The sequence below is a fragment of the Rhyacophila brunnea genome, unplaced genomic scaffold (assembly GCF_057557595.1).
Source record: "Rhyacophila brunnea isolate RB1 unplaced genomic scaffold, BYU_Rbru_1.0 scaffold_10, whole genome shotgun sequence".
Taxonomy (NCBI): Eukaryota; Metazoa; Arthropoda; class Insecta; order Trichoptera; family Rhyacophilidae; genus Rhyacophila; species Rhyacophila brunnea.
In genome coordinates, this window is record NW_028232752.1 from 34116647 (window position 1) to 34144128 (window position 27482).

At 33.6% G+C, this 27482-nt stretch overlaps 1 protein-coding gene across 1 annotated transcript in view; it reads right to left on the minus strand.

Moving 5' to 3' along the window:
- Positions 1-27482, minus strand: part of CenG1A (Centaurin gamma 1A) — a 476859-nt gene that overhangs the window by 362884 nt on the left and 86493 nt on the right. The window lies entirely within an intron of this gene.

The window sequence follows — 27482 nt, forward strand, 5'->3', positions numbered from 1 at the left end:
GCAATAGAACAAGGAATCTGCTAGCTATATAAAAATGGTTAATTTGAGTGAAAAAATAATATTACCCAAATTTCAAACATGTACAAACTTTGGCGAAAATGCCCACACACTAGTGCACGCCAACAAGTTCTTGGGAAGTTGTTACTTGGACATTTTTAATACAATTTTGAAGGACACCTAACATTCGTTACGATACGGTATAACGGGCGTGGAGACGTGGCGGGTGGTGGAAGGAAAATCAAGTCCACATCGTGTGGTTATCGCTAGGGCATGCGGTTAGTGGTAGCTAGCGTCTACGCGCAAGTTTTATTTTTCCTTATGGGTGGAACGCAAAACTACCGTAAAAGTGTGTTAATATTTCCATCGTAGTATGCCTATTCAAACCAAGATACATCTGACCGTAAACAAATTATACAAATACTTATTAAAGTATCCAATAAAAAGATGTGAAGTAAAAGCAAATATTCACTAGGTCGGTATACGTATAGGTACCTACCTACCAATCAATAGTCATCACTTATAATGAAAATAAATTAATCGGTTAGCGAACCATAATATTGATATAATTATCATTGTATTCAGTATAGACAGCTGAAACGGACTGCATTATTCATTTGGGAAAACTTGAGGGTCGAATGAAAACCGACAACGGAATAAATTGAAAACAGTCGATCGAATATTCAACTCGATAATAATTTGCTTTCGGTGAAAAGTTTGACGGAAATCAGCGGCAGCTTATCTAGCCGGATATAAAAGAGAGGGTGTGAAGCGAACTAAAGGGTAGAATGTAGATAGAGGGTGCGGTCCTTCGGTATTTACGTAACCGGGAGATATTATTGCGACTATCGAATTCGACGGTCAATCAAATTATTGAAATGACCCGCACGTTTGGCCATAAAAATATTCTTATACCTACGTACCGTAAGTTTGCGATATAGAAAATTCTAGTTAAGTATAAAAATAATATATAACAGTATTGAAGACCGTTATTAGACGATTATTTAGTAAGAGCCTAGAGTACTACTTTCAGACCCGGACTGGACCAGCAACCGTAAGGCAGAAGAAAGGAAATCAGCGTTTACCTGCGACCACAGAACAGATAATAAGCGTTGCGACGTTGCCGCAATCAGCTGTAGGTACTTTGCAACCATGGTTGTCGGAGACCACTTGTCAGTCCGTGAGAGGCATAAGAAACCCCGTGATTTATCAAATAAACCTCCATGTTTTCGTCTTTTTTCCTCTGAGTTCAACTCACATTGACAAAACAACGTGTGATGTTTACACACGAGATTCAAATCCACACCCAAGGCTGCAGCGACGGGCACTGTTAACACTACTGGACAGTGGGGTGTATTGGTAACCATGAAATAATGAATATCATTAGTTGGTACAATATCAAAACATGTAGGTATTAACATACCCCAGGAATATTACGATGATTAACATCATCTATTTCACCAGCCTTCAATGTCTAAATAAGGGACAGTGTGCAATACATTCTACTGATAAGTCCTCGCACGTTTTATTGTGATCGTTTTTGTGACAAGGTTGGACATCTATCTATCTATCCATAGAAATTCGTGTTTATTTCACTACTCTATCAATTGAGTTAACATTTACTAATTCCAAATAAAACGTTAAATTCCACAAATTATCTGTTTAGTCGACAGTTATTTCGGTAGTCACTCCAATATGTATATATCGATTAAAAAAGCTAATTCGACTAATATAAGTAAATTTTATAATATGATTGTAATAAATCTTTATTAGGTACACAACAAAAATGTAGCAAAAAATGATAATATCTATATTTATTTATGTATCGTAGGTACAACATAAAGAAATTTATTTTGAAACATTGAATTTGATGACAGTTCAAATCATATTTCGTATCCTAATTGTAGGTACCATTACAAGTTGAGAAAAACTTCTAAAATTTTATGATACTTATTAACATTCCGAAACTTTACAATCTTTACTATACATAATCTAATTATAAACAGTTAAAGCCATCATAAATTGGCAACAATTTTTTCTCTCCAAGTGACTACCCATAGAAATGAGTTAAGTGCTTTTCATATTCAAGTACCTATAGATACCTGCTTACATACTAGGTATAAATCGCGTAACACCAATTACCTAGTAACTAGACTTATGCGGATAAGAAGCCACTGTGAAATTGCTTAATGTATCAGTAGAAAAAATTGTAGCATTAGATAAGCCAAATAAATCATGTGAGTATACAACGAAAACCCGTTAACTGAACTTAATACTCGTTTCGCCTTATTATTTAACCATAATTCACTATACCTACGCATCGAACTACATCTCATTTTATGAACGTATTATCAGACCTACATCCATAAGCAAAATTTCTTAGATGCTTAGTAACAGTTAACTACCGCTGATCGTTAGGTGGCCAAAATCGGCTCAGCGAATGAAGACACCACCAAATTGAGTAAATAGTAGCGGAATTAAAAAACATAATTGACAACTGTCAGAATATTCAGTAAGGTGTATCATATACAGTATACGCCATCAGAAGTGTGATATATTTTCTGCTATCTTGCGTACGAATAAACAAAACACAGTGCAATATTTGCATGAATTCCGGGGACGACACGCTTGACCGTATCGATAGATTTCACATTCATTACTAAAGTCTGCCACTATGCGGTGGTGATACTACTTATAGACATGAAGGACGCAGTTTATCTTCTGATTCGTCTACCCGAGACGATACTGTACACGAAAAGTCATTATGCCACCCCCGGAAGTGGTAGTGAATCACATACATCACCTCCGCGCGCACGCTTCTGTTTCGTATGTATAATGTGAAAGACGCATTTTCTTTTGTAATTCGTCTAGCTGAGACGATAGTATATATACGACAAGTCATGGTACCATCTCCTGAAACAGTCACGAATCTCACTTCTCTCTTACTCTCCTAACTTGGTACTTGTACTACATACGCATACTATTATGATATACGCAAGCAGACTTAATCTGTTAAATACATACATAATTATTCTTCTTCTTCGTCGAGATTTCATAACTGAGGTTCATTACCCGGATGATTTTGGCATGGGGCAGCTGCTTTATGGCTCTGCTCTACCACTCTCAACATACAACGGCATTGAAAGCCTGTGTCAGTGGAAACCCCGCGTGGCACTATTCATTTTATTCATCCATATAAGTCTTCTTCGTCCTCTTCGCCTTCCACCTGATCAAATATCATGAGGTTTTCCGGAATGTTATCTTTCCTGTTTGATATATGACCAAAAAACTGGAGGGTCCAACGCAGGCGACGATTGGCTGTAAATAAACCTCTTAGTTAGACGGCCGACATAAATTTGATAGTACCTACAGCAAATGAAAAAAGATTACGGCAGTGTATCTTAGGATCAATTTAGGATAAATCTCAAACAAGGTTGCCGTACAAGTCAATGTAGTAAAACCGGCGCGACGACAATCTATAATAAAACACGAAATAACTAGAGTTTATCGTATCTTGAGTTATAGCATCATTATTTTAGTTTGCCATTCGACCTCGAGAGGACTATGACTATGCAAAACGCGGAGTGAAGGATATCAAAAACTTTTGGGTGTAGGATTCGGCCGGCTTACTTCTTATTATGAAAAGTGACCCTTCATTTCGTAGAAAACTCGTTTGGAGTCGTAAACTTTATGATTAAATTAAATTGCATGTGCTTAGTTTTCCGAATAATACCAGAACCTGTACCTATATCGTTAGATTACAGTGTGATAATGATAACTGATAAAGTACAGTAATGAATTAGGGACCGTTCTAACTGTCGAAAAAATACAGATGATAATTTTCATTTGAACAAAGAGGTGCAATTGTCACAATCGTCTGATAAAATAATTTTAAATACATGAGGTATTTTTAAATGAAAAAAAAAATCAAATTTGAATTAGTTTCTTAAAATTAATTAGTTAAGTAGTTACACGTGTTAATTGTTTGATAATATTTTAACTCTCTCGAACGAAAACATCAGAACCAAGTAACGGGACACATTATTAGTTTTGAAACAGCGGCAACAAATCAATGCTCTCAATATAATAAATATTTGATAATTATGCAAAATTACATTACAATTTATTTATACTTATCTTAAAAAAATATATATATGCGCATCATAAGCAAACGTAGTTCTATTTCTAAGATGCTCTGTCCTCTGTCATTAGACTTGTGTCACTCATAAAAGCTATTAGGTAGGTACCTCGTCAGTAAGTAGGTTATTTATTTCAGTATCGATACTCAAGCATAATATTTTTCTCTTTCTTAACACACACACAAGATACCATGAGATCCAATTACAATAGAGAAACAATCGCAGAAAACCTCAGGTTGAAAAAAATCACTTAAATGTATTGAAATGTGTGACACCGGGATCGAATCCGAAATCCCCAATGCGTAATACTTACATATTTTACTACAAGAGTCGCAGTCCGATATTTAAATACCTGTACAGTATTTAGATAGAATAATATATATATTATAATATTGTAGTTATTGCACAGTTATCAAAACTATAAATTAATTATGTTCTGAAATATTCTTAATAAACAATAAAAAGAAACATTGACAAAGATGAACTGGCCTGTTTAGGAATTTATTTATATATGTAGGTACTTGAATATTCTGATATTTTAAGAAGATAAGTATCTGGGACATGCCTTATGCCGTGAAAATCCGAAATTGAATATTAGATAATATTGTTGGTAGCAGTAGAGTTGTGAGATGAAAACCTCAGGAGGAGCCCGGCGTGCCGAGTCGACCAGATAAGTGAGATAAATACACACCACAAATTTACTATCTAATATATAAAAAATAATATTTGTTTGTTTTTGGTTTGTTTGTTTGTTTGTTTGTTTGTTTGTTTGTTTGTTTGTTTGTTTATTCGTATTTTATGCGCTGCCATACCGTTCATCCGATTGCGATAAAACTTTGTCAACTTATTGCTTGCACTTACGCGAAGAGTTTAGGCTATATCTTATATATAAAATGAATGTCTGTCTGTCTGTCCCGTATGCGTTCCTATACCATTCATCCGATTGCGATGAAATTTTGGTAAGTGGTTGTATGTACACCCGCGAAGGTGTCTGAATTAGAAAAACCATATTCTTCTTCTTCTTCATTATATCTTCTTTTATTCGTATGGTTCTTATACCATTCATCCGATTGCGATGAAACCTTCGTCAGTTGTTGTGGTAACACCCGCAAAGGTTTCTGAATTAGTACAACCATCTCCTTTTTCTTCTTCATTCTATCTTCTTTTATTCGTATGATCCCTATACCATTCATCCGATTGCGATGAAACCTTCGTCAGTTGTTGTGGTAACACCCACAAAGGTTTCTGAATTAGTAAAACCATCTTCGTCTTCATTCTATCTTCTTCTATTCGTATGCGTTCCTATACCATACATCCGATTGCAATGAAACTTTGGTGAGTTGTCGTGCGCATGCCCACGAAGATTTCTGAATTAGAAAATCATCATCTTCTTCTATTCGTATGCGTTCCTCTAGCATTCATCCGATTGCGATGAAACTTTTGACCAGTTGTTGTGCGCACCCCCGCGAAGGTTTCTGAATTAGTACAACCATCTTCTTCTCTTCTATTCGTATGCGTTCCTATGTCATTCATCCGATTACAATTAAACTTTGGTGAGTTGTCGTGCGCACGCCCGCGAAGATTTCTGAATTAGAAAACAATTTTCTTCTTCGATTCGTATGCGTTCCTATACCATTAATCCGATTGCGATGAAACTTTTGTCAGTTGTTGTGCGCACACCTGCGAAGGTTTCTAAATTAGTATTATATAAAATACAAAGTTTGTTCCATCCAATTTTGAATTTCTGTGTTCTTTTTTTGACCTTTACTCCTATTAGAATTATATTCATATTGCCATTTTGTATTACACAGATATTTTAATATTAAAAAGATAATTACTTTACTAAGATAAATGTATCCACGAAGCGACCCTGTGCGAAGCCGGTACTTCAGCTTGTAATATATAAAAAAAAAGTCTGCGTCACTATTTTACTTCAATAATGTTAATAATTTAAGATATGTGGTTGTGCGATGCAATTTTTATTTGTGTCGATACTCGAAAACTCCATAATTCCAATAGATGTATAGAAAAATCTCTAAAACACACATTAATTTTACGGCGTAGGCCGTGGACAAAGCTACTGTAGAACATCACACTGCCTTTGCCCTTAGCGATAGGTAAGGGGCTCGTCAAAAATCCTGGGGGCGCGCTTTAGGATGTGGGAGCCATGAGATCTGCCATTATTTTAATATAGGCACTTCACGAAACAATCGACAAAAAAACAACGCAGAATTTTAAGCGTACCAGCAAATAAAATCAATCAATAAGATCGAATAAACCGTGTAAAATGAATTAAGTAGACAGACAGCGATATAAATCAGTAGGCATTGAAAACTCTCTAAGCGAGTCTGCGATGATAATGGGTTTAGTCATTCGTTCGTGCTTCCGCTTGGATTTATTTTTGAAAATAAAATTACCATCAGAGGCGGCTAAACCCATCATTGGTTTGCATTATGCAAATGAAAAACAAACTGCATTCGCCCAACTTCCGCATTATTACCTACCGCTTTTATTTAATACAGGTATTTTCGTATTGTCGGTGTGCAATGCATTGTTACAGTACGTGAGCACCATAAAATCACTGCTGGGCGCATCTACATAAATATTATTTTTACCAAAATAAACTCATGCCACAGTACAAAATGAATGCGTATATAAAAATGCAATTTTTTTTTTATTATTTTGATACATCATTAGATACGATTAAATGAAGGAATCTTCCAACAATATTGAAAAACGTTTTTTATAATATCTGTACCCTAAGTGTGTCAAATTCATATTTTTTGTTAAAATAGGTTATGTAATTACATATACAAGAAATGAAAATATAAATAATATTAAATTCTATAGGTTTTTTAAATAAGTTTTTGTCCATAGCTATTTCGGTTGTAACACCATTATCAAGACTAGTAACAACATTCATAGTTAAAGAACGCGTCGATTTGAATACCAATGTTGGTAGGTATCTATTTCGATATAACCGGTGTATTTTAGGTGAGTTTCATCCAGAGTGAGCGGGCCCGATTGTGCCATCATTATTACTATGCAAAGCGATTGCGCTAGTGCAGAGAGTGTGTATGGGTGTGTGCTACGTTGCGTTACATGTAAAACGGATTAATCAAGACAAATGTATAATAATACGTGTATTCAATATACAATCAAATCATAAAATGTTTTTCTTAAAACAACCCCAGATTCCATAAAATGTAGCTTATCAACAGAACGTAAATTTTCATTAAAGTTGAGTAAACACTTGCGGAAAACAAATTCTTCAGTTGTCTAAGGAGGAAATGTAAAATCATATCTTCGCAATCAATTTACTAGTACCACCACTTAGACTTGGGGTGATATTCCATTGCCGTCATTTTTCTTCCCTTTGTTTTCGATTTATCTCCAGCGACGGGAAACTCTATTCCATAATTCTGAGAATGGCCATCAACGATCGAATTATCCAGAACTAAAGTGGCTTCCCACTCCGGAAGTTCTTCCGTTTGCAGATACCATTCACTTGTTCGAATTTCGCTGCGTTCTGTTATTTATTAAACCATACAAAGATGTAGTCCTCGCACTGATAAAGCAGGGCAGACTAGCGCACGACGAGCGGTCCGAATATTCTAAAATAAAATGAAGGGACGGTAAAAAAAATATTACTCAGATTGGCAGGTAGCCCTGTCAAAATAAAACTCGACACAGTGTGAAAATGGACACTAGCCAAATGGCAAAGAAGAAGTTCAATGTACGGAACCAAAAGATATTTATCTGCATTAAGTAGGTAGTGAATTCTAATGTATTTTTTTTAAAAGCGAGCTATTTCGAACATAACCATTATGATTATCTATTTCTTTTATTCAACGAATAATTCACAAGAATTTAAGAATGTACCATTCTAATTCTTGTGAATTATTCGTTGAATAAAAGAAATAATTAATTAAAATTATTAGCAAGTTCAAGTAAGTTACAACAGAAAATATTGGAGTGATCCGTGACGTAGGTTAGTAATTAAAGTAATAAATCGCCTACCGTAACTTAATTTGGAGAGCGCTTGTGAGCAGGTATTAAAAAGTCCAACAGTTAAAATGTTTCGCAATTAAACATGGCAGTCGTAGCAAAGTGCTAATGCACAGGGCGCGTTACCCAAGACACGCGGGTTCGATTCCTGCCGGGTGTCTTACTTTTTTCAAAAAGATTTTTTCTATTGGTTATAATATATTTTCTCAAAAGTGTTTTCAAAATTATATATGTTCAATAACCATTATGTATGAATGTTTAAGAAATCAATAATTCTAACTTTAAAATATTTATTAATTGTGGTAGATGTGGTAGAACTTTAGAACTTTGGTATTAAATGTTTGAGTTTTGATCAGTTATAACTACTATAAATATTACAGTCAACCTTCTGAAGATAGGTTTATAGACCTAAATAGACGTCAACATAAATAATTCAGCTCAAGTAGAATTAACATAAATTACAGAATCTCTATGTGAGTCGAATAGCTATTAGAAAAAATCTATAAAAATCTTGGACGGAGTGGGATTCGAACACACATCTTCCAATGTGTGTAAGTTTCAAAGTGAGTAATAATAATTCCTAATAACTACGATCCAAAACTAATCTGAGGTATTTATAATCCTCTAAGAAATGGCTACTATACGTATATATCTGCATCTTACCATTCAAGGTTAATATATCCGGTATGCGAGGAGTAGTTGAAGAAGGAAGTCCTGGCTCAATAATCTCAATGTCCGGCTTAAGCTCAGCACTCCATCCCTATTTAGAACAACGACGACGCCCGATAACGGATATGGTAAAGAAGAAGAGGACCATATTCATAAGTTTAATCAATGTGGGTATTTATTATAAATTATAACTTTGCCAATTTCATTTATAGATGGCGTCAGACCAATCCAATTTTAGTTAGCATTTACAAGTAGTGCATTATAATTAATGGCGTGTTCTATATTTTTTGTTTTTCCACAAACAAAAATGTGAGCTCTTTAAGTTTTGCTCTTGTTTCTCCAAAACAATTCCCGCTGGAATGTTCATTTCAATCTTTTCCATCGTAGAAACATATTGTAATATTATGTAGGACTTGTGTCTCCCTAATATAAGATTAAAATCTAATATTATAAATAACATATCATTCATTGATTTACCCGGAGCTTGCATGTTATATAACAGTAAATCATTCGAAATTTTGCTACACCAGAGGGAAAACCACAGATAGCTATACCACAGATAGTATATTAAAATACTTTTTACATAGAGTTGTCGTTAGGTAGTTGTCCAAACTATTGTGACATTGCTGGATGAAAAATAAATAAAATGTGAATTATATCAGACGCAAGATTCGAACCGGTGCCACTACTCAACCGTAAATGTTTTTTATATGTGTAAAAAACTTTGGAAATATATACTTATTTAAAGAATAAAATCCATCAAACTTTTAGCGTTTAAGACATCTGATAACTACGGAATCTTGTTTCGACTGTCCCCTTGATTAATTTGCTACACATCTGCTGAGAAGCGGGATGCAATTCGAGTATAGATAGGGGACGCCCCACCGCACTTCTTGCCAAATAAGGAATCCCCGAAGAAAAAATACGCTGACAAATCCTCCGCCATTATATTATCGTTTCCACATCCGCTTCCTGACTAAGTACTAGTCTCCCTAAGTGGAATAGCAATTAGTGGTCAATAGTCGAACAGGCTACGAGAAAATATGTTGGTATTTGGTTAAAGGCAGTACAACATGTAGTTACTAGATGTACCTACACACTACACGAAATTGAATAAGATACCTGCGAGCTGCGAGAAGTTATTTCAATAGTGAATTACTGATACGCATAAACTGGTTTTCTGATCCGGGCTTTGAATCGTAATTGCCTGACCCAGTCAATTATTATTTAACAGCTGTTTATAAACTTGAATTTCAAATTACCAGAGGAATTCTTAAAGTTCAATGATACCAGTTTATGTAATAGGTTTTTACAATGAGAGATGCATTGTTACTTATAGGTTCATGTCGATATCTAGATATAACTATTAAATATAAAAGGTATGCATAGAATAACATCAGTTTATTTTTATTATAACATTTGAAGAATAATAAATATGTAGTGAGTTACGATGAAGTTACAAAAAAAATTAAACATGAGAACTGACATTCATATGAAAAGAAAAACTGTAACAATCGTCCGCAGATTAAGGGGATCCTTATAAAACAGAGGCACCTATCGGGAAAATATGAAGCTTGCAATTTGAGACATTTTTTTGATAATTTACAATTTCAACTATTAATAAATATGTATCTGAAAATACGAAAAAGATTTTTTTCAAGTCAAAAATAAACTTACAATTGTAAAAAAAAGTGAATTTGTTACATTTTTACATTATATATATGGTCATATTTATTATTAAAATTGAGTACTTATATTAAGTTTACAATTTTTGACTGTTTAGATTTTTGACTAATTCGTCGTTTTAATATTTTTATATTTATTTTAAAAAATATCGATTTTTATTAAAATATGAATGTGTATAACTTGAAATCTTTTTATTTAAGTAGGTATATCAAATTATATTTTAGGTATGGTCCCAATATTGAAGCTTGATTAGATGTGAGGTTCCAGTCCCAAATCCACAATAGGTTAATATTTCTTTCGTATCCTACCTCATGTTCACCAGGTTATCGCTTGACTCCCCTCATTTGCTTTCCGCTTAGGTCAGGGGGGGGGGGGGAAAACTTTTTGGATGGAGGGCCAAATTCAAGAATTCGAAATGAGCGGCGGGCCGCAAGCAAAATACCATTTTTAGATATACACTATTTATTATCACGAAAAATAAACATTACAAAAAATTATTGAGAAGAATGAAAGTGGTGTACATTTTTTTAATTCAGGTGTTAATTTTGTAGTTGATATTCTCAAAACTGCTTGTAAATGGGCATCGGGGATATTTCACCGTAAATTTTTTTTATCGAGGTTCATGATCGAAAATGTTTGTTCACATATATATGTTGATCCAAAAATAACGAACATTTTTCTTGCATAATCTTTAAGTTGGTCGAATTTGTCTGAATTAAGGGCATTGTAAAATTTGGAGATTTCTTCACGACAATGCAATTCTCTTAAATCAGTGTCACACTGCAGATCAATAATCTCAAGTTGTAGCTCTGTCGGTACACTATCAATATCTATTGAAAATGGTTCGCGTACTATAGATAAACTTGTCTCAATTTTTCGGAAGTCACCAAATCTTTGTGAAAAATCGTCATTCAGGGCTTTAATAATTTTACCATATTCTTCAAATTTATATTCTGGTATATTCAGCAACTTCAACGTTGGAAAGTGGTCCACGTTGTAATTTGATATTTGTCGAAGGAATAACTTGAGTTTTAATTGAAATCCATTCAAACTTTTTACCTTATCTTAGGCATTATATTTTTTTCCTTGCAACGCAGAGTTAACAGTATTTAAATGTGTCACAATGTTCAACGTAGAAAATAGTGGTTACATAGTGTGAGACGAGACGCAAGAAAGACGTACTGAGATAATACATTTTTACGAAACAACAAATTCTTCAAATTGTAATCTATTGTCAATATTTTTTAAAAAACTATAAAAAAGTTATTCGTAATCAGAAGTACAATTAATGATGGCGGGCCGCAAAAAATTACCCGGCGGGCCACATGCGGCCCGCGGGCCGCAGTTTGCCCCCCCCTGGCTTAGGTGCTTATCTATTTATCTGTATGTGATTTTCCACTGCTCTGAGGCCCTGCTTACAGAATTTAAACTATAATTAGATGAATTTACACTATTTACAGGATTAGCAGTAGAACCAGTAAACCTTTTATTGAGCATAGCAGTGTCCTTATTTGTGCAACAGAGTGACGCTATGGGCGTCAGTACGTAAATAGAATTAACGCCTCTTTGAGTGACATCATACTAAATTGGACAGAGGAATTTAACATAGTATGCCTCGTTTGCGACACCCTCAGATGGGTTAGAATATAACTAACTTTGTAGAGTTTGGATTATAAAAATTGCGAAGGTTAATAATACGCATTGAGACAAATTGTATAGGTACCCAGTATTGCACTGCAGTGACGTCCCGTGGGGGTAGGCAGATTGAGCGTCGCTCGGGGGCGGCAGTTACTCCAAGGACGGCTAATCGAGGAAAATCATTTGGAATATATAGAAATAGCTACGAAAACTTAATAATGAAAATATATTTCCATTAAAGAATTCAGCTCACTGGTTTTCTCGGGTTCGCGATATCTAGTTTACTTCCGTTGCCCTTCGACGTCCTTGGTGACCAGAAACGACACGTGCAAATTTGCGAATAATTAGTCTGATATTTTGTTTGTAATGTATCCGTACAACACATTTCTTAAATATTGGACTCATGAAATGATGATAAAAATAATGTATAAAAAAATAAGGCGGCATTTTGGAGCTGCCTAGGGGCGGCATTTTATCTAGGGACGTCACTGCTGCAGTGCCATGATCTGATGAAACGCAAGTGACAGGGATTCTGGAAGGTAGGTAGGTATACTCCACATAAAGAACGGACATGAATTAGAAATAATTTTAGATCTTGGTAAGACGAAGACAACATATTTAATCAAATTATCAACAACAAAAAATGCACTTAAAGGGGTTACAAAAATATAACTCGTAGTTATGATATTGGAAGGCTCGCTTGTATTCGATATATAGAAAAAAGACTTTATCTATAACATAAATAAAGATATTACTTGAAAAACATTTATAGGGCGGAAGATATTTTTATTATCGATATTCCCCAACCCTCTATCGGAGGAGGCTTTCACAAAAATATATGGACTCCTCCTGGTATTGAAAACGAGTATTGAAGAGGGCTGAAAATATACGCTGGGGGAAATAAACCAAGTTTTCACATTAAAGTATTTTATACAAAGTTAGCTTTCATTGTAAATATTAAAAGATATTATTATAATATAATATTCATGCACCTGGATGATTTCCATTGAAAGCTTCAGTAACGGTATCGGTATGCTACAACATTAATCTGAAGTTAATATAATATATACCTAAGTAGGCATATTTAGATATATGAATGACTTTTAGCAGATTTTACCCAAAGCTGTTTATATATAGGTAGATACTTTACATTTCGATGTATCGACTAAAAAGATTTACAAGTATCAGATGCTTTTGAAGTATTTTTCTTGTACTACTGCCAAAAAACTTATCATGAGTGACAGACAGATAACTCTCAGACAGTTATAGAAAAATAAAATTAAAAATTGAAAGATGTCGAAACTATAATATTGATACAAAGATAGATATTTGTGGAAATTAATGATATTTGAAAGGATTTGGACCAGGGAACTCAGAAATAATGGGAACTGAAATACCTAACGGCTAAGGAGAAGCAGGCAACCGATCTTGAGTAAGGAAGAATACGGGATATATTTAAACACGTCTCAAGAATACGTCATACGTCGAATACTGACAACTGCTCTCGGTTTATACATTAACGCTCATTTAATATTGGGTGTATTACACACACTATTGCACGTCTATAATGCGTGTTTCATTTTTGTATGACAGTCACACATTCAAAACCCTGCGTCAAAATGTACCTGTTCTGTAATGTAATGTAATGTATCTGTGCTGTGATCTGGACGATAAAAATTAGCAATATAAATAACTTATGAGCATGTATATAGTTGACATAACTGAAAAGTGTCATAATTATACCATATTGAGTAAACCGATTGCCGTTTGGGTACGCGCTCTAGCTATTATACTCGTACCGTTGCACCAGGGGGAGGTGCACCTCCTATACTGAGCAAAGACATGCATTATAATTATATTATTAATAACATTAGATAGACTTAGCAACAGATATTCACAGTAATATAACAATGATGGTATGTTTGTGAAACCACTGCAATACATGTTTAGCCGGTATAATCATTTCCTACAAAGATCGGATGATCGCCAAAATTCGATAGAAGGCACTCGGAGAATAAAAGTAAAAAAAAAAAAAACAAATGCGCATTAGTAAATACATCGCATGCATATTTTATAAGAATATTATTATCATTGAAACTCCGCGATGCATCAGCGTGAATGACAAAATTTTATTGCAAGTTTACCCTTCCAAAGGCGTCGGCTGAAGTGTCATAAAATAAAATATATCATACGATGTGTATAAAAAATATACGACGTACCCATTGCAGAAGTAGAAGTAGGTGGGTACTTAATTAAGTAAATATATGAGCATCCGAATGGCAAACAAAATGTATGCAGCGTCATTCTGAAATGACAGCATGATATCTCAAATAGATAACCGAAACGTTTAGAAACTTAGTCGTAGAGAAATCAGGTAAATATTATATTTGTCTATTATAATATAATATTTGTAGATAAGCCAATGCGCAAAAGTGAATCAACAATATTTGCGTTGTTTTTAATACATATTACAAATACAATCATAACAAAGCTTATAAGTATACAGAATTATTGTTATATTAAAAAGTTTTAAGTAGGTACTTGAAATAATAACACATTTGCACTTATTATATTTTTTGATTTTTTTAGACGAATTGGTTCGGAAATTTGGTTTAGAATAGGTAGGTGTAGGTGCCGAGTGATTTGGACAGATAAATATTGGGCATAACACAAAAAGATAAACGCTAAATGATTGAATAAGGGAACAAACAAAACTAAAAACCTCAAAAGAAAATGGGCTGAAGACATAGCTCTAAAACGGGACACTCGCTAGCGGCTGGACAAATAAATCTAGTGATCCATTGGTACCCAAGTAGAAAAAATCCAAATGGTGGACGTAGTGTACGGTTGATCGACGAATTGTCTGCGAAAGTACGTATTAAAGCAAATCGCAAGGCCCATAGATGATGGGAACTACGAAACAAAAAATTTAACCCGTCAAGACTTAATGTGCCAACATATCGAATGGACATTATTTTATTTTTTTACCACCAATTCAACAACACAATAATTAGAAATAGAATTAGCACCGAGCGGTGTAATAACAAGAGTCCTAAAAGCTTTTAAATACAATGTATGCACACCGAGCATACAATCATAGGCCAAGTAAATATTTACATTACTCCATGTACATTTTAAATGACAATATCAACCTTTTCTTCGCTTAAGATATATTGGAAATAATTTAGATTAGACTCACCTGATTAAGTCACAACAACAATTTCGTGTGAAATTATTGAAGATGACACAAACGCGAATCAGCATAATATGGAATTAAATCACCTGGTTGCCACTTACCTGAAAAAGAAAAAAATATATACCATAAACAAATATGTAAATAAATAAGATATTGTACACTAATAACAACAATAAAATACATCACCTGTAAGAACATTTGCTTAATGTGCGGAGAAAAATGTATTTTTTTGAGAATATTTGAATATACAAATTACCCCATAAAACAAAGTGTTTTCTTACAATAATAATATCGCTGCTATGTTTTATAGACATTCGAAGGTAGCCAAATGGCACCCGAGAGAGTTATCTTACCCTAAAAAAGTTGACGGAAGGAAAATGGGGAAAAATATTCTTTCCTTGCGCGAATAAAGCCCTTCAAATGTCTGTTCAATTATGGATAAAAGAGGTCCGAATGAATAGAAAAATATTATGAGGGATGTCTTCATATGCATTTAATACTTATTTTACTACTGTGCATAATAGTTTAATGAAAAATAATTTAATTATGAATTAGGACAATTAGGTATTAATAAAAAATGTTCAGTCATAATTTAGAGATCTTAGCGCCATCTATGAATCAAAGTTAGTAATGATAACACGTTGATTCGAATTGTAAAAGATGGTGGACAATATTATTAATTACGATATTTCGGATAACACCTCATCCTACAATTTTGGCGTGATAAGTGTACCTACTTATCACACCGGTTGCTTGATTGGTACAAATATTTTTTTCCAAATTATGTTCATAATTGATTACATTTTTTACCTTGGCTTTCTCATTGTAAGGTAAGGTTAGGCAGTATTAGATTAGGGTTTGTTTAGGACAGGACAATACATCAAAAATATCGTAATTTCGTCATAAATCTTAATTATTACATGACACCTTTATGACAGTTTCATAATTATTTTTTTATAGTACGAATTTCCAATATTTTTTAATTCCTTATACTTATTTACTTACTGAACAGTTACTGAAAATCATGTGTTCTAATATTGAGAATAATTTATCATGTTGAATATACTTATTACTTATAATATAAATTCGACAAAATTACCTTGAATAAGTAAGCACAGGTAGGATTACTTACTTGGAAGTTACGAGGCGTACGTCCGCTTTCACATCTTAATACTGTTAATCCATCCCTGGAAAAGTATAAATTTACCGCCAAGAAAATTTCCACTTTTCTTGGGCGTCTTTGACAATATTTTAATCCGTTTAAAGAATATTAGGATAAAGGAAATTCTGAATAAATTCTGATTAAAAACACAATGTCTTTTGTCTTCATTATGAAGTATTACGAGTATTACTGAATACTTTCAAACGCCTTCGAAATATAATAAAGCATTTAAATGTATGTATCTACAACTTTATTCATTTTAATTTATGGCTAGTAGAAATATTACTTATATATAGGTATATATTCATACAAGATGTTTCTAAGTCGAGGAATGCTATTTATTACCTAATTTTACAGAAAGCTTTTGCAAACAAAAAAACTTTCTGGGCGATTTCCCAGGGACCCATGTTATAAATTATTGTTGAGTGAGTAGTAAGTACCTACCTACTTAGTTTACTAAAAGGCATAAAGCTCCAATGTCTTTTTATTTTATACGTAGATAGCTGCTTACTATTATTACATAACTTCATATTTAACTAGTTCTGTATCTAAACAAACAGTGTAATTTAGTATACATTATTCTGCTCTATATTTTTACATATTTTGTTTTAATGCTCATTTTGTCAGTCTCTTTTTGTCACATGTCGCACGCCGAGCGCAAAACTGTTTTTTTTTTAAATATCGGGTTTGAGTGATAAATACAAAAAATTGCATTTTTTAAATGCAAAAAGATCACCCTTTGACGTTTGTTTCTTATTGTTTTTCAATAAATAGGGAGCAAGTCCATGATTTTCATAATGTGCTACTTTTGAACAGAGATTGAACACAATCGAGTAATTATTGGGTAGTTACTATACATTTTTTCATCATATGTTGCATACTACTATAGTATGAAATAATGTTGACTATAATAGTCAACTTAGCTACATAGAATAGCTCTCCCAGTATTATATGAGTACTTACCTACCTACCTACCGGTATTGCCAACTGTCATAGGCAAAAATGTGGCAGACACGATAAGAAAAGAAGCTATTTGGGATAAAAAAACGCTAGATTTTATGAAATTTAATAAATTTATAGGTAATAAATAGTGTTATCTTTCTTATGGTAATCGAGAGCCAGAATTTCCTGTCATGATCGATGTCGGTAGTTGTTTTTTTAGGTAGATACACATCTAATTTTAAATTTACGTGACAAAGTGTACGTAGACGGCCCTTAACATTACTTATTTTAATCTAGCGTTTTATGAAAATGCTATTTGCGACATCAAAGACGTTGAATTTAATACGATATACCAGATGCAATTTTCGCGCGCTGGATGCTTCCTCAAACATGCTAAATTGGCGTAATATTTATATTTTATTATTTAATAAATAATTATAGTTATCTATGTGGTTATTTTTGCGTGAGTCAAAAAGTGATTAAGGATGAATTGGTCGAAACGCCATTGAACGTTTGTTTGCGGTAAATCAAAAACGGATGTACCCAATATTCTTTCTTATACATACTTAGCTAATTTTTAATTACCCAATTGGGTACTACGAGTACAAAGGTAGCAGGTTATGCCAAGTTTTGTTAACAAGCTAATTCAAATTCGTAGAACGCGGTTTGAGAATTGCAATTGTTTTGTTTTTGATAATTTCGTTATACAAAATGTTTACATCCTCCGATTATTAAATACGAGGGTGGGTCAATAAGTCCTTAGAAAAGCCGACAGGTGGCGCGACTAGTACTGTAAGCGGTTTGTTTTCATGCAGCGGCACTACCGATTCAGTATGCTGCGAAGTTTCAATCAGATTGGTCGGGTTGTTGTGTGTTTCTCGTACATTTAAAAAAAAAATTGCTTGTGGAAAATGGAAAAATGGAAAATGGAGAAAATTGAGTTTAGAGCTGTTATTAAACATTTTAATATAAAAGGGTTAACAGCAAAGGAAATAAAAAATGAGCTGGATTTAGTTCACGGCATATCTGCTCCTTCACTTGCAACTATTTATAACTGGTTAAATGAATTTAAACGTGGTCGTACATCAACAAAGGATGAACCACGCTCAGGACGTCCTGTAGAGGTGACTACACCAGAAATGATCAATAAAATCCACGATATGGTGTTAAGTGACCGAAGATTAAAGTTGAGTGAGATAATTGAGGTTACAGGGATCTCAAAAGGTAGCGTCATTTCTATTTTACATGACAAATTGGGCATGAAAAAAATTTCTGCAAGATGGGTGCCGCGTTTGCTCACAGTTGACAATAAACGCAATAGGGTGGTGGCCTCTAAAGCCCTGTTGTCGCTCATGCAACGCAATCCGGATGAATTTTTTCGTCGCTTTGTGACTGTAGATGAAACATGGATACACCACTATACTCCCGAGACGAAAGAACAGTCAAAGCAGTGGATTGCGAAAGGCGAACCATGTCCAAAGAAGGCGAAAACCGTAAAATCAGCTGGTAAGGTTATGGCTACTGTATTTTGGGATGCACGTGGAATTATTTTCGTTGACTATTTGGAAAAAGGAAAAACAATAACAGGGGATTATTATGCATCTTTATTGGACCAGCTAAAAAACAAAATTGAAGAAAAACGGCCTCATTTAAGCAGGAAAAAAATCCTCTTTCATCAGGACAATGCCCGTGTTCACACATGTTTACGATCAATGGCTAAAATTGAAGAATTGAAGTTCGAATTGGTCGACCACCCACCGTATTCGCCAGATTTAGCCCCCAGTGACTTTTTCCTTTTCCCAAACTTAAAAAAATGGCTAAGTGGACAACGTTTTTTTTCAAATGAAGAAGTCATCGATCGGACAAATGCTTATTTTGAGGACCTTCCGAAAACTTATTTTTCTGACGGTTTAAAAAAAATGAGAAACGTCTAACCAAGTGTATTGAGCTCCAAGGAGATTATGTTAAGAAATAAAAAAAAAATACAAAAATAAAAACTGTTTTAATGCTTTTTTCTAAGGAATTATTGACCCACCCTCGTACTATGCATTATGTAAGTTTGTGGAATAATTAAAATATATCACAAATCGTCACATAAATAAAATCTATGAAATTTGCATATTTAAAAAACTATAAGCATTCATTAAATAAATGTGTTATAAGAAATGTGGTTTTCGTCGCGGCGGTGGCCAATTTATTTAGTTATAAATGGAAAAAAAAGTCAAACAAACGAGATAAAAAAACGTGTCAGCATAAATTCGTATGAAGATGAAACAAAATTAATATACGCGAGACAATTTTAAAGATTAATGAACCGCCCCACTCTAATTGAGAGTACTAAAATAGCTATAAAACTAAGATTAGATCTTACACTTTCTATGTGACTCTAAAACTTTTCGTTTTATTTACACCACTGTTATTTTTTTTAATGTAAACATTGTTTTGTTTAATTATTCGGAACTACGTTATATTATATTATGCAATGCTGCCTGTATTTCATCAATAATAACCAATAATAAAATTGCGGTGTCTGTCTTTCCGATTATTCTCAACTCAAAACCATAAGATCTATGTGAATCTTACCCTACAGTTTACACAGATACTATAATATTACATTATCGGTACCTAGGGTGTGCCAAACGGGGGTATTAAGGATGTGAAACACCCAGGCGGCAGGACAGAGGCGGTAAAACTTTTAAAAACAAGTTATCAGAAAATTAACTAAGTCATAAAGGTAAAATATTCCAAGAAAAAACAATTTGTCTCATAAGCTTATATCACGAATAGCAAAAAGTCGCATGCGGCACAATTTCCTTAAAAAAATCATTGAACGTTATTTTATAAAGTTGGGCTTCCGTGCCTTATCGATGCATAAGAAGATTTTTTCTAATGTATATTACTGACAAGATTTTAAAATATTTATTTTTAATAATAAAGAATCTAACAAAACTAAATCCTGTGTATATTGAGTATTAAACATTAAAATTTGATTAACACCTGACACCAGTTATGATTACGTCAGTACCATGGTTTAAATTAATAATCAATTACAAAATTGACCAACTTTTATTTTCGCGGAATTTGAAGTACCTAGTTCGAAGAAGCGTAGTTAAATAGTAATAGTTGTCAAGGGTCATAGACGGATCGATGGCTCAAATGATAAGACCGTCCACTTGGACAGTGAATTCGAATCGTGAATATTTTTTTCTTCTAATTATTTAGTATTTTTGTAATCTAAATGGTTGAATGATATTGAATTTAACATTGTTTTATCCTAATAATTTACACGGTAACTACTTAGTTACAATTTAAAGTTGATGTCACGTTTGTGTGACGTTATGTGGAAATGTTGGGTTAAATGAAAATAACTTGACCGTATTATGAAACCTAACTGTTTTTGTAAATAACAATTTAAAACAGTTTAGATGACACTGGCATTATGAAAATAAGTCTTTACCAACAAAATACTTAACAGGTCCGTTGATTAGAACGTTCTTCTGATAGATACAAATTAATTTTATGGAAGTAAAGTATAATGTGGAATAAAATGGAAAAACTAACAGATTTATATTTTCCAAAGTCTAATATGCGACCTTAATAGATTAAGAATGTAGTCAAGTCTAAGATAATATTGTTATAAAGATAAGTCAGTAAATATTAGGTACTTATAAATGGACCATTTGACCACAGTTTCCCCATCAGTCCATTGATATATCCATTATCCAGTTACAGTAGGTACAGTAGTAATGTTATCATTTGCATGTATATATATTTACGGAGTGTAATACTACCAAATAATCTATTGATGGAATTTAATATCATGCAAGTAAGTAGGTACCTTTAAAGTTTTAGAATCAAAAATGTTGAATACATGCTTTTTGTATATAAATGGAGCCCATAAGTATGGAAAGTGAAGCTAAACAAGGGCCTCTGGGTCACATACATCAGACTAAAATTTGCGTCAGTCTTTTTTATAGGGATTTAAATCACTGTACTGAAGGTTCCGTCAGGAAGAAAATTCAACATATTTGGTTTAATTTTAGATGGGTCACCGTTTTAAAACAATATTTTTAAATTCAAAGAAAAACTTGGAATTTAAAAAAAATAGATTTCAGTTTATTATCTATTTTTTTATAATTAGGTCTTACTTTACATTTTATCAATAAAAGTTCTCTCAATGTGTTGAGAAGAATATAAGATTTTTTTAACTGTTACACTGTTAACAAAAATCATTTTTATTTATATCAAATAAAGCTTCGGTATTATGACAATATTATATATATATTGTGAATTCTGTCAGTAAACTGTATTTAATTGCATGTTTCGTAATCCCTTCCCTAGATGTAGAATAACAAAATGAAAATCGGCTGCTACAAATCCATAATGCTGTTGTAGGAGTAAATCGTATTGAAACGAGCTTCTTTCCTTTTCTCCATAATAGAAGTTGATAATTATGAAATAACATATTTAACCTACGCATATTTATCGTTTTAACTAAAATGACTGTCGATCTAAATTGGTATTGTGAAAGTAAATTTGTGTGAGATGGATTGATCGCATGACAATACCGTTCAAATAACTTTCCAGTAAAAGCATTAGATAATTATATTGAAATTGAGATTATAAAATTCATTCTACTGCTAGTTTAGAATGATAGACATTAATAATAATAATTAGCATTTTTAATTACTATGCAGAATCTAGATACAAATTATATAATATATTTTTATCATCAAGTATGACAACAAGTTTAACAATAAATAAACGAACCACGTGTCGAAAAATAAATAAACGATGATCTATAAGTGGTAAAGAGGGACGTACATCAAAACGTGAATAAAGGGACCTATTAAGAATTGAATGAATACAATTACACCGGTGACCAAGTTGAGCAAATGGACTAAGTATATGTACGATAGTAAAATCTACATAACTGTTTTTAACATTTTCTAAAGGAGGTGATCCATTATCTATATTATATACGAGAATTAATAGTATAAATAGATAAAACAATTTTTTTTCCTAAACTCTAGACCACTGAAACTTTTACTGAAGATTCATTTGTCAAAATTAGGACCAACGCAAGAAAAATTAGACGAATTTGTGACTTACTTCACGAGATATGAACATTATTTTGAAGTTTCCTATATATTATCATATTTTACAAAAGGAGAAACAATGAATATACTTGTACATATTATATTAATTAACACTTTCTAAATATATGACGTATTGCCCACTATATAATTATGAACTGGTTTTACATAACGGAATTCTAGGCTAATTAATATGTACAGAGGTACTCGTATTTAAATAAAAATCTGTTTACGGAAAACAAAATCGATCAAGAACGGTCAATTAGCATTCTCACTCCATTAAAAACAAACCATCCGTCAAAGTGTAGGTTCAACTATTTGTGCACTTGTTACGAAAGAAAGCTCAAAAACAAATAAGGCAAGCTTTCAGGCGCCGAATTTTCCGCTTAGTATTCAGTTCGACGCTCGCCAACGAAGGGGCAGAGACGTCGATCTTCGCTTATACTAAAGGCGCTCCCAAAGGCATATGCCGAGGGGAATAAAAATACCTACAACTAGAAGAGGAATGGAGATATGAAATCATTTTTAATTCAAGTACTTGCTTGTTTTATTGTATGTTTCGTATTGGACGGAAGTTTATCGATTTGATGAACAATTATATTATTTATCCGCTTGTATATGTACAAGAACCAATATACATTTAAAGAGAAGAATACAATGTGAAATTTTTAATGTAAATATTGACGAGTTTTGTGAGTGTATCATCTCTATATATATAAAAATCTCGTGTCACGATGTGTGGTCGAACTCCTCCGAAATGGCTCGACCGATTTTTATGAATTTTTTTATGTATATTTGTTAGATATGAGAATAGGTCAACAAGTATATTTCATACATCTAGGTGATTAGGGTATCTCTATCCAGAAAATTTTTCTTTTATTTTTTTGACAATTTTTTTTTGTATTTTTTTTTATTATTTGGCATAAAAAAATACCTATAACCTCAAATTTTCACTTTCCTACCTCCATCCTCCCATTTTTTAATAGCGATTTTATTATTTTTGTATGAACAAATTTAATCGTCGTTCGTATTTCAAACAGAACGAAATTATTTATGTTGTTGAATGACAGATGGCACTACGTCCGAGAAGAATTCAAGAGAAGCGTCGCGTCATTTTGACATTTCATTCGGCAAATCACAACGCAGTGCGTGCAAAATTTTGTACGATTTATTTTAATTTATCTATTTTTATGTGCGTGTATTACAGTGCACAATGCCAGCAAGACGCAAGGGGGGTCATTTGGGCCGTCGAACGAATAAAGCAACAAACATGCGAAATAGTAGAGTAGAAAGAACAGACGAACAAATCCAACAATATTACAAAAACGTGCGTGTAAACATGTCGCAATTGCGTGCATCTCAATCACAAGAGGCACGAGCTGAACGAAATCAACAACGACAATTGGAACGGAGCCAAGCGCGCCGGTTCGTAGTTAACACACGCAGAGCAAATGACCGACAACGCCAACAAGTACATCGAACATTTACATTCGCTTCGTTCCTTCAACTCGCATTCGAGTACGAGCCAGATATTGAATATTCCGCTCATCCGAAAGTGCTGATTGGTGCTATGGACAAAAAATGTCCCCATTGTCATGCGCTCAAATTCAAACATGAGTCAGCCGGGATGTGTTGCGCATCAGGAAAAGTGCAACTACCAGAAATTGAGATACCACCAGAACCATTGAACAGCTTGCTCATTGGCACGGTTCCGGATTCAAACCTGTTCCTGAAGTCCATTCGCACATTCAATTCATGCTTTCTAATGACTTCGTCCGGAGCAACAGAAATAGTTCACAATACTGCGGCAAATGGTCAACAATTCCATTCTACGCTCAAAATCAAAGGTCAAGTATACCACAAAGTAGGCTCATTGCTGCTAATGCCAAACGAACCACATACATTTTTACAAATCTACTTCATGGGCGCGGCGGTGAGGACATCAATCATGTGGATGCACGTTGCGGCTACAATAGCCTCAATTCGCCTAATGCCAGGCGCATCGTCGGCGAACTGTACGCCCTGTTGAATGAGCACAATGAATTATTGAAATTCTTCAAAGCACACATGCACGAATTGCAAAGTGACAATCACGCTATTGTCATCAATCCTGATAAAACACCAGCTGGAGAGCACGTACGTCGATTCAATGCGACTGTTGTTGACGACATTGCTGGAATCATGGTTGGCGACCGCACATCGACGCGAGAAATCGTGATTCGAAGAAGAAACAATAATCTGGAGTTCATCGCTGACACACACCGTTCATACGACGCTCTCCAATATCCGCTAATTTTCTGGAAGGGACAAGACGGATATTGCATAAACATTAAACAACGAGATCCTGTCACAGGTAATTCATTCATTATGAACATCATTACTCATTTTGAATTGAGAAAATGAATGGTTGATGTTTTTTTTGTTTTTATCGGCGGTCATCGTCTACAGTGCTCTATTCCTCTTTCTATCACAGATCCCATCCCCACACACTTACGATACATTCATTACTTTTTATTTAACAACCAAAATTTTCACTAGAAATAATTTATATGGCAGAACAACGTTTGCCTGGTCAGCTAGTAATTCTATATTATTCTCGAATTCAAAATTCTTAGAAATACAGTACACTCTCAGCAATCCGCCGCCCGATTATCCGACAACTACTATAATCCGCCGTTATTTTTACTAGTTGAAAGCACAAAATCAAGCTCTATAATTCGCCGGTATTCGATTGTCAAATTCAGTAGTCCGCCATGTACCTACAAGTATACAACGCAGATGAGACGGTTTATTTTGGAAACTTCTCCTTCATAAAACTTACGTTCATCGCGAAGAAAGTAATGTACCAGGGAGGAAAGTGCCCAAGGACCGCATCACAATTATGCCGTGCTCTAATGCAACCGGGACACACAAACTGAAGCTTTTGGTCATAGGGAAAGCCAGGAATCTTAACCGGTTAAGTGCCCAGAGCGTCTTTGCACGCCTTAATTACACCGATTCTTACGTTAATTACCATCAATTAACTAATTGCGGCATAGAAAGGATTAAGCCATTCAAAAATATTTGTACTGTAATGATAATACTTATTTAAACTTTAAAATACGCTCCAAATCGAAGTACATAGACGTTGATAGAATCGGAGATTATCAACACTTTTTCGCAAGGAATCGTTGTAACCTACTGGGAGCAATGTCCCAGATAAAAAATACATTGCATAATTAGCACGTGTAATAAATACAACTGACTGCGTGATTCCAACCCGCGACTAAAGGCTGGTTCGGACTGCTCGAGTGATTTAGATTTAGTCGAGTGGCGAGTGATTTAGATAATTAGTAACTGAAAAGTGTCCGAGCACAGTACATTAGTAAGTGATGTGTCAAAATGAACAGAGCACAACGTAACAAAGCAAAAATGAACTATTTTTTTATTCAACGGATAATTCACAAGATTTAAGAATATAACATTATTTTTATTGATTTTTTTATAATTAAAAGAAAAATAAGTTAATAACTTCATATATTAGAAGAACTGGAGGAAGAAATTCTACAACAACTAATGAACTTGACTAAACATAACGTGTTCAGACTTGTCTCGTGGCTTGTTTAGTATTTAGTGAGAGGTGGTGGGCGTCGCTACTCGACCGAAAAAATAGAACAAAATGGATAGACTCGACTAAATGATTTTACTAAACTACTCGACTAAATTTGTCTGTTCATACATGTTTATTTACTAAATCACTCCGAAACAGCCTTAACGGTTTTGAAGGTGATCTCTCCGCGACTACTCAAAAAGCGGTACTTACGCAATTTATAATCAATAGCATATTATGCATATTTAAATAAAGTGTCTCTCTACCTAAATTTAACAAACACATATTTGACAGCACAATAAATCAGTGCGTACCTACAATAAATTAAATATTACACATAGAAGACGTTTTCACGACTATTGTAAGTATCCCACATTTTTTCAAATTGACAAAATCTATTTCCTCTTTTCAACAACATACGATATTCCATATAATTTCATAAAATCATCAAGCTGTAGGTATCTACTACCTAGGTATACAATATACATAATACAATATTTATAAAAATCATTTAGCAATATCGCAATAAATAAATCGAATGATTTTTTAAAACATAAATAGAAAAAATACTACTATATCACAATACGATCAATTGTATAGATTTAATACCGATTGCATATTATACTTCGATGCAGAACAAATTAAAAAACATATTACGAAGATAAAAGTCTCATAAAAAACGCTGTTATTAAAAAATGATTGGGTTAAACAAAAAAAAAATTACCTACCGCAATGTTTGCTCTCCCCTATGGCATTTTTGATACGTCACTGTTTCAACCTTTAACTTTGAGAAATGAACAGGGAAACCGGATATCCATGACACGAAGATTCACGAGAGACGCTGAGAGGAACGTCTCAATGTGAGAACCTCAAATAGATTGGGGACCACCTCAGTTAATATAAATATATTTCCCCGACAATAGACTTCACGATGACATAATACCCACTTAATTAAAAAATATTAATAAGTAATTGAAAGTAGATATCTACTCAAAATGGCATAATCATGTGAATAATAGACACAAAATTATATGTTAAACTGTTAAATCATCTCTTTTGTAAATGATGATGTGTTGTTAATTACCTTATCAGAGACAAAATGATGTGACAATCGACAAACAATTTATTATAATTTTGTAAAATATAATTGTACCAAATGCTAACACATATTAATATATGATATATAATCATCCCATCAAAAACTACTTTGCCAAGATACATACAGACATATTATTAAGAATTGACAAATAAGTTGTCGTTTATCAATATTTAAATTTGACTTCACTTCTTCGTGGTCGGGACCTCATGTCTTAAAGTTGTGATCTATATGACTGGCCGTCTTACAACCTTCTAAACGGCT